Here is an 8,072-nt window from a genome sequence, read left to right as displayed (position 1 = left end):
TGATGTGGCTGAAGAGCTCAAACAGTTGCTGAGCTGGCCAGGAGGTGTGCTGTACCGAATGGGAGCTCATTGGTGGTACTGGAAACCATGCTTGAAACTGCTGGGCTGGCAGGTAAGACCCAGCATTTGTAGGAATGTCTGTAGGCAGTGGGATGCGATTTCTCTTAGATAATGTTGACCATCAGGATGTGTGCCACTTTTCTCCCAAGGGCTGGCTATGTAGGTGCTGGCTGGTTACTGAGCACTGCCAAAGGGAAAAAAGTGCAAGGGATGGCAGAGTGTTAGAAAGCAGCTGCTCTGCTCTGCCTGGTGGGACCAGCTCATGGATACTCCTCTGTCTGGTCAGATGATGCATATGACTGACTCAGGGCATGTTGGCACCGTCTGCTATGTAACCTGTTGCTTTGACACCTGAGATGGAGTCAGTAGGGGAAAGTTTAGGATTTGAGAAGCACTTCTTGCATGTCTGGCTTTGAACCTGCAGCCGAGGAACTGTGCACTGCCAGAAATTTACTGGGTGAAGGAGACCGGCGGTGGCAGCCTTCTCACACACAGCAACGGCCCTAAAGCAGGACAGGAGAGTGCCCATGTCAGCTCTCCTCTGCCCTCGGTCAGGGCTTTGCGTCTACTGCCCCCACAGTGCTTTCCCTGCTGCCAAAGGTCTCTGCGTGGATACTTAATACCTCCCTGGATCTTGCCTTCTTTAAGAAGAAATCAAAGGAAAACATCAATCACTATTATCAGGTCGGGGGCGGGGGGAAGTTTTAAACATGTCACATGAAGACTGGGAAGCTGTGCTAAAGACCTCTCAACAGCCACAGCGCGTCAGACAGGTCGCTGAGGTCCTGCCCTGCACAGGGGTGCTGGCCCAGTGCCCTGCAGCAGCGTATGGGTGCGGGAGCCTTCCAGGCTTGTGGCTTCTGCAGGGAGCTCTGCTCCTGGCACCCAGCTCTGCAACAGTGCCACCCAGCGCACCCTGGAACAGCAGCCTTGCTTTGCATCTTAGAAACTTTCAGACCTAGGAAACCCAGGATGGGGTTGTTTTTTCTAGCTTGGAGACACTGCCTGAATGTGATGGTGCTGTGTAAAAAGGAACAGCAGCACCTGTCCTTCTGGATGGGGTTTTCAAACATGAGGTTTCAGGTTCTTTTACAATCACAATGCTGAGAAATGCCTTAGAAACAAACCAAAACTAATACCAGCAGGTTTCTGAGCCAGCAGCCTGAGCCCTGGAGATAGAAGAGATACTGTGAGTAGCATGAGAATTTATAATGGAGCCAGCTCTGCCTCTGGGGCCCAATCTGGAGCCAGATACAATTAATTCATTCTCAGCAGTGCTGGAAGGACTGCACGGATGCTACTGATGATACAGCTGGATCGTCCTCTCCCCTGGCACACCGAGCGGCAGCAGCTCCTCGCTGCTGCAAAGGGAGCTCTGGGCACAGCACTCAGCTGTGGTTATTGTGCACGTGCTACGGTGGACACGCAGCAATTCACCGCCCTCAGGGTGCTTTAATTTGGTTCCCTGAGGGTGGTTTGCCTCACAGCATGTTTTGCCAACAGAGCAGTAGCAGAGTGTGTCTCTGCTCACCCTGTTACCTGCTGATTTGCAGTATCCCTTTCCTCTGTCCCTAACAGAGAAACTGTTTGTATTTTGGTCCCACAGGTATGGTTATGGATGCATTTTTCTGGTGGTTTTTTTTTCTGATAAAGCACATCATTATCAGATCATCCTTAATGAAGGAGCCCTTGCCACCTGGCAGCTTCCAGACCTGAGGAATTGACATGGAGAGTCTGAAGTTTTCTGGCTCTTTGGGCAAACACCTGTACTTTTCAGAGTGAGGATTTCTAAGACTCGATGGTACTGCTATGCCATTGCCAGCTTTGCAGCTTCATAGCCTTTGCATCATGAAATTGGCCCAGACACCCTGAGTTTTATGGGTTTGCTCTGAAGGGCACATTGTGACAGCTGATCTGCCTGCCCATTCCTCACTCTTGCTTTCCCCTGTGCCTGCCTGTCCCCAGCCAGCATGGCACAAGATTGTCCACCTCCAAGCATGTCACATCAGGTGTTTGAATCCCTTGTATGAAAGTTCTTTCTCATACAGGACCTGGCAGATGATGTTGTGAAGAGCAGTGAAGTTTCCCAGCCCCCATCAGCTCTAGCACAGAACCAGAGTTTTGTCAAGACATCAATAAAAGTAGAAACAGATAAAAAGAAAGAATTTCTGCTTTGATTGTAGAGAGCACTCAGTGGAGTAACTAGGTAAGAGCTGGTCTGTCCTACTGGTGCAATGGGAAGACTTCTGTGTAGGACTGAGATCCTGCAGTTCTTGTCCTGGCCCTGCCACTGGCTCACTAAGTGTCCTGAACAAGCCACCCTGCCTGCACCAACCTCCCTGACCATCCCAGCCATATTTGCCACCACCTGCCCATGCTGGCAAGTGGAAAACCAAAAAATATACCTTGCAATAGAACACTGTGCTGTTTGACTCATTTTGTTATTTTAAGTGATGCCAGAATAGGTTTTATCCCCCTTTCCATAGGCTGTGTTACTTTTAATGGCAGGATAAAAATGTGGCGTCTGCAGTCTTCTGCATGAAAGCTGCTACAAGGGGCTTATAAATTCCTCTGAACTTTTATAGCCTTGTGAAGGAAGGTGCCAGGGTTAAGGGCATACATTAACCCTGTTGTGTTGCTTTTAAACAGGCACTGAGGTTAACCATCACCTCACAGGCACCTTGCCCAGAGACCTTGCACTGCAGCCTGGGGGAAAGCTCTACATCATCTTTTAGTGCATAACTCCAGGGCCTTCCTGCCCGAGCGATCATGATACCAAGGGAGCTGGTGGTACCTGTCACCTTGTGGGGTCAAGTGCTGTAGGAGAATTTGTTTTCCTGGTGGCACTTTAACCAGGGTTACTGTGATAATCAGTCAGCAGCTGCCAGCACCGCATGTCCTTGTGTCTCCTTCCTGGTTTCTGCCTGCTCAGGGGTGTTGAAGCACTTGGAGTGGAGCAAAGTACCTTCCATTTTCACCACTAATGATATGCAGCTGCTCTCCAGGAAGCACGACTAACGGGAATGCACCCTGATGAGCCCCCATGGCTCCATCACCTACTGCAGGGAGGGACATGGCAGTCCCTGTGTCCCACTGGAGACATCCAGTGGGTGTCTGTAGTATGGCTACATGGCTCCTTTTCTTACAGAAAGCAGTGCACAAACACTTGTGCTTGTGCAGGTACCCCAGCAGTCCTCCAGAGAAGAAGAGAAGGAGTCCAATGCTCCAAATACAGCTGAGGTGCACCTTGATATTGGGAAAGTGCCATCAGAAAATCTGCCTGAGCAGTTGGGAAAGGCTTCGAGGTGGCAACAGCCATTTCGAAGAGGACAAGATAGTGTGATGGCTTGGGTCTGTGGCACAAGGTGGCTCAGATGAGGTGCAGGATGGAGTCAGCCAGTGGCTGCAGTGATCTGTCTGTCCCAGCCAGTGACTCCAGCACTGAGTGCTCTTGAGGCCGTGTAAGAGTCGGTCTGAAGATGGAGCAGTATTTGCCTGACCATCACCATCAGGAATTGAGAGAACTGAGGCCCTGACAGAAAGAACACACGGACAACAACTTGGAGAGAGGTCCGAGGCGAAGCATGGTGTTGCACTGGTTTCTCCGATTCAGGGGGACTGCTGCTTACAATGGCTGCTGTATGGACTTCACCTGCTGCTTCAACCAAACCAGCCCCTGCCTCCTAAAAGGGATTGTTATGAGGGTCTCTTCGACCCAGGGACAATAGCTGCCATCCAGAAGATGTGTTCTCACCTGCAGCCTCAGTCACACCTGTTCCCCACCTGCTCCCCCAAACAATGGCCAACGAAAAGGAGCATGCCCAGAAGCTCACCAGTGGTCCTGAGGTCACCCAATGGACCAGAGAGAGACCCTTGAATGCTGGCCACGTAAGCGCTGGCAAAAGAAGCATGGATCTTTCGAGCCTGCGCAGTATAAGCCTGGGTTGCGAAATCAAGGTGGAGACTGGCCTCAAACAATGGGAGTGAGGTGGGGTGAAGAAGCATAAGACTCTCGAATGGACATTGTTAAGATCTTCCCACCAGGGGATCCCGAACCACGACGGAGGACCGGCAGGACTCTATGGGACCAGAGGCCAGAGGGACGCCTTTGGACTCATTGGGTGGTAAAGCAATCCTTGTTCCCACTTTTTTTTTTCCTATTTCTTTTCCCTGTTTCTTTTCCCTTTTTCTTTTCCCTTTTTCTTTTTCTTACTCTCTCTCTCTCACTATTGCGTGCTGCTTTATGGGCAAAATAATAAAGTAACACTGTTTGATTGAATTCTAACCCCTTGGCATTTTGGTTGCCTTAATTTTGCGCTCCGAGATCAAGGTAAACGAACCATCATGAGTCCATCACTGAGTGGACCGTGACAGGCCGGCAATGATATGGGGATGATGCTGATGCTTTTACTGGGAGCTGCTGCCACACCACATGCACATACAGGAAGCGTCTCTTCTCCCCATCTTCCTCACAGACCCTCAGCCCCCACACTAATTCCACACCTCATTCCCTCCCCTCCCACCCCCCTCACTCTTTTGCTGCTCATCTTTAGCAACAAGTGAGTCCCTGAGGCTCTGTGACCCCTAAAGCACATCTGGATCCTCTTTTCTCACCACTGGCACTTCTTTATTGACTGAGCTGCTCATGAGCTGCCTGGTTCCCTCAAGCTTTGGGGACACCCGTACCCAGTGGCCTCTGCCCACCTGCAGCAGTACCAGGTGCAGGAAGGCCCAGCTCACCAGGGCCAGGCTCAGCACTGGGCTCAGCTCCTGGGCCAGGCCGCTGTCCTGCCTACGGGCAGGGGCCAGGAGCTTCCAGCTGTGTCTGCACACAGGCACTTGCCGGCTCAAAGCCAGTCCCAGGTTGTTCCATTGCATTCCAAGGAAGTTCCTACACTCCCGTTTATCTGTCCTGCTGTGGAAGCTTTTGCTCTATTCCACAGGTAACAACCATTTTGCAAGAATAATGATGGCTGCGAATGTAGGGTATGACATTTGTTTTCAAAAAAAATCAAGTTAATTGGATTAAGCATGCATTGCCTCAGCCCAAGTCTCTTCACACTGAAATACGTGCCTGGCTAGCATCTCTGGGGTGCAGCACAGATAAAAGCGTGTTTAATACTATCTAAACTAATCATTCCTAAAATCTCCTAACTTGTTTGAATGAATTTGCTATGAATGATATCTCTGTGTCATTTCAGACTGTAACTATTTATTGAAACAAATCAGAGCATTGACCACGGAATCTGCATTATTTATTTTCCGTGTAATGTAAACTCCAGTCCAGCAAAGACTTAGGCTTGTGTTCCAACGCAAGGCATGTGTGCTTGGGCTCGGTAGCCTCAGTGCAGCTATTCATAGGCAAAGCAAAACACATATGCCAGTGTCTTTGCACTCTGCAGACAGAGTGGAGGGACGTGACTTGCTCTTTCAGAAAATGGATTCTTAAAATTCTCCACTGACCTGTGGTGTGAGATTGGGGGACTCAGAGATGGGGGCTGGAAACACTGTGCTGGCCATTGGAGAAGTCCATTAGGGCCAAAGTGCCACCCTAAGCTCCAGATCTTCCTGGCATATATAGGAAATGTATAAAACAGCCTCATGGAGAAGGAACAGGGGATATCTGAGGGTCTGAGGCCACCCGCAAACTCTGTGCATGATTCCTGAGTGGCTGGTAGCTGATACGAGCTGGTTACTTGGAGCCAGCTCCAAATTGCTCCTGCAGCAGGAGACCCTGTACCCCTGCTGAAGGGCTCCCTGCTTGGCTGGCAGGACATTTCTTAATTGCATTTCTTAATGCACTAGAGTCTGTTCTCTCTTTCTGTGAGCAGAGCTGTGGTCACCCACACATAATGAATCTATGTTGCAAGGAAGATGTGGGTTGTATATAGGTCATAGAAAATATAATTGTGTAACTCCATTAACGCATTCCTGAGATAATGTGCTGAAATACAGTTTAGCTGCAGAAAATAGGGCTGTGGGCTTTAAATAGCTTTACTTGGGCATCTCTTGGACAGATCTGGCAATGCAGCAAGCAGATCACTGTGCCCCCTTCAGGAGAACATAAAGTCCCTTTGCAGAATGTGCTTTCTAAGTATGTTTAGTGACCTTTTTTAAAGCATTTAAAATATGTTTCATTATGCTGGGAGCCACTTAAGAAGCCCAGAAAAAAGCCTCATGAGTCCATGGGAGAATGTGGGAGCTACCCTCTGAGAAAGGGGGTGCAGCGGATGGCAGTAGGCACCAGGGTGCCCACTGGGGCTTGGTGGGGTGCAGAGGCACCCGTGCGAGGGGGCAGCAGTGCCCTGAGGCCGAGCTGCAGCAGCCAGGGCCCCCAGTGCCCCTGGCACTTCAATCTGAGCAGGCACTCACAGCCAGGGGCCCACAGGAGCCTGGTATCGGACCAGGCACCCACGGGAGAAGTCCTGCTCTGCCCACTTTGCTGTGCGCTTCCTGCCCTTCTCCATCAGAACACATCTGGCTGATTGTGGCCAGGCCCGGTACCTTGTGTGTGCTGTGATGGCCCTGCAGGAAAATAAAAAGAAAAAAAAAATTACCTTATTTAGCAATGTAAGGCTGACCCTGGTGCAGGGCATTTTTGGGACATATTGAAAAGCTGGGATTAAGTGCAGTGCTTGGACTCTGGTATTCATGGTGGACACATCTGGAGGGCTTAAATGCCTTTGGGCCAGAGCTTTACTGCAGGTCCAGCTCTGGCTCTGCAATGCAATTCTGTCTGTAGAGGCTTACCTGCTGTCTCTTTGGTACCTCTTTGGCCTTGTTTTTCTTTACTCTTTTTGTTTTCTTCTCTTTCCCTCAGAAGGGATCCCTCTGGCTCCTCTTCCAGGGACCTGGACCTCAGCAGCAGTGCCAAGCAGGTCAGAGAGCCTTCCTGGGAGCCCAGCCAGAACCACTGCTGGTTCTGCACAACAAGCTTTGTCCCTTAAATAATAATATCTTCTTTAGTTTTCCAGCTTCTTAAATCTATCTTTTTGGTCTCTTGTGTTTTGAATAGATAATTGGATAATTTCCAGGGTGGAGAGCTACTCACTAATTGCATATATGTGAATCACAACACCTTTTGTGCACTTGCCTTGGATTGAGTTCCCACATCCCAGAGGCCAGTTCATGATTCCAGAGTCTGTTTACTTCCTTCGGTGTCATAACTGTAATTTGAAATTTTACACCATTTTGCATGAACAGATTTCAAAGCACTTTCTGACACTCCTAGAAACAGGGGAAAATTCCCACCTGCCTTCCCTTTCTTGTCTTCTGCAAGTTCATTTTTGTTTCTATATTCATGTGGCAACCTGTCTGGCCAGCCCAAAGCCCTGTTTCCTTTAGAGGAGAAAATCAACAAAAATTAACTTGCAGGAGACGAGACAGAGAAAGGAGAGAAGGCACCTCCTGAGGCAGGAAGAGCTGGCCATGCAAACAACGGCACCTCCATGGTGGGACTCTCAGGACTCTCAGGATAACCTGGGTCCCAGGATATGACACCTTGACACTGCAGGTCCCACAGGGAGGCCCCAGCACTGGGACTCCAAAAGCAGCAGGTCTGAAGGCAGGATCTGTTCATGCAAAATTATGCAAAATGGCCATGACTGAGGCAGCTCTCCAGCCCCCTGTGTTTGGGCTGCTCAGCCACCACCTGGAGATGAAGGCTTCCTTACAGGGACAGGCTGGGAGCCCTGGGCTAGTGGCTTCCCAGGGCTGGAGTTGGTGATGTCCCACAAGCAAAGGGAGTTCTCAGAGCTCCTGGTCCCTGCCGTGTCTCTGCTGGAGGATTTTCCCATTGGTGAGAGCCTGAGCAGTTTCTAGGCTGTCCTAAGTAATGTTGAGGCTTGGACTAGATCTCATCACAGGGTTAAGGTGATGGTGTCGCTCCAGCTGCTCTCCCATCCCATGACAGATCCAAAGCTGCTGGGGCTTCTCTCCAGCTCCTGAATTCCCAGCTGTGGAACGTAGCATGATAAGACAGTCTGGATTTAATCTGCAGCTCCAGCTTACTC

Source organism: Nesoenas mayeri (genome assembly GCF_963082525.1).
Source record: "Nesoenas mayeri genome assembly, chromosome: 9".
Lineage (NCBI taxonomy): Eukaryota > Metazoa > Chordata > Aves > Columbiformes > Columbidae > Nesoenas > Nesoenas mayeri.
The sequence above is the reverse complement of the archived record's forward strand: the minus strand, read 5'-3'. Positions refer to the sequence as shown.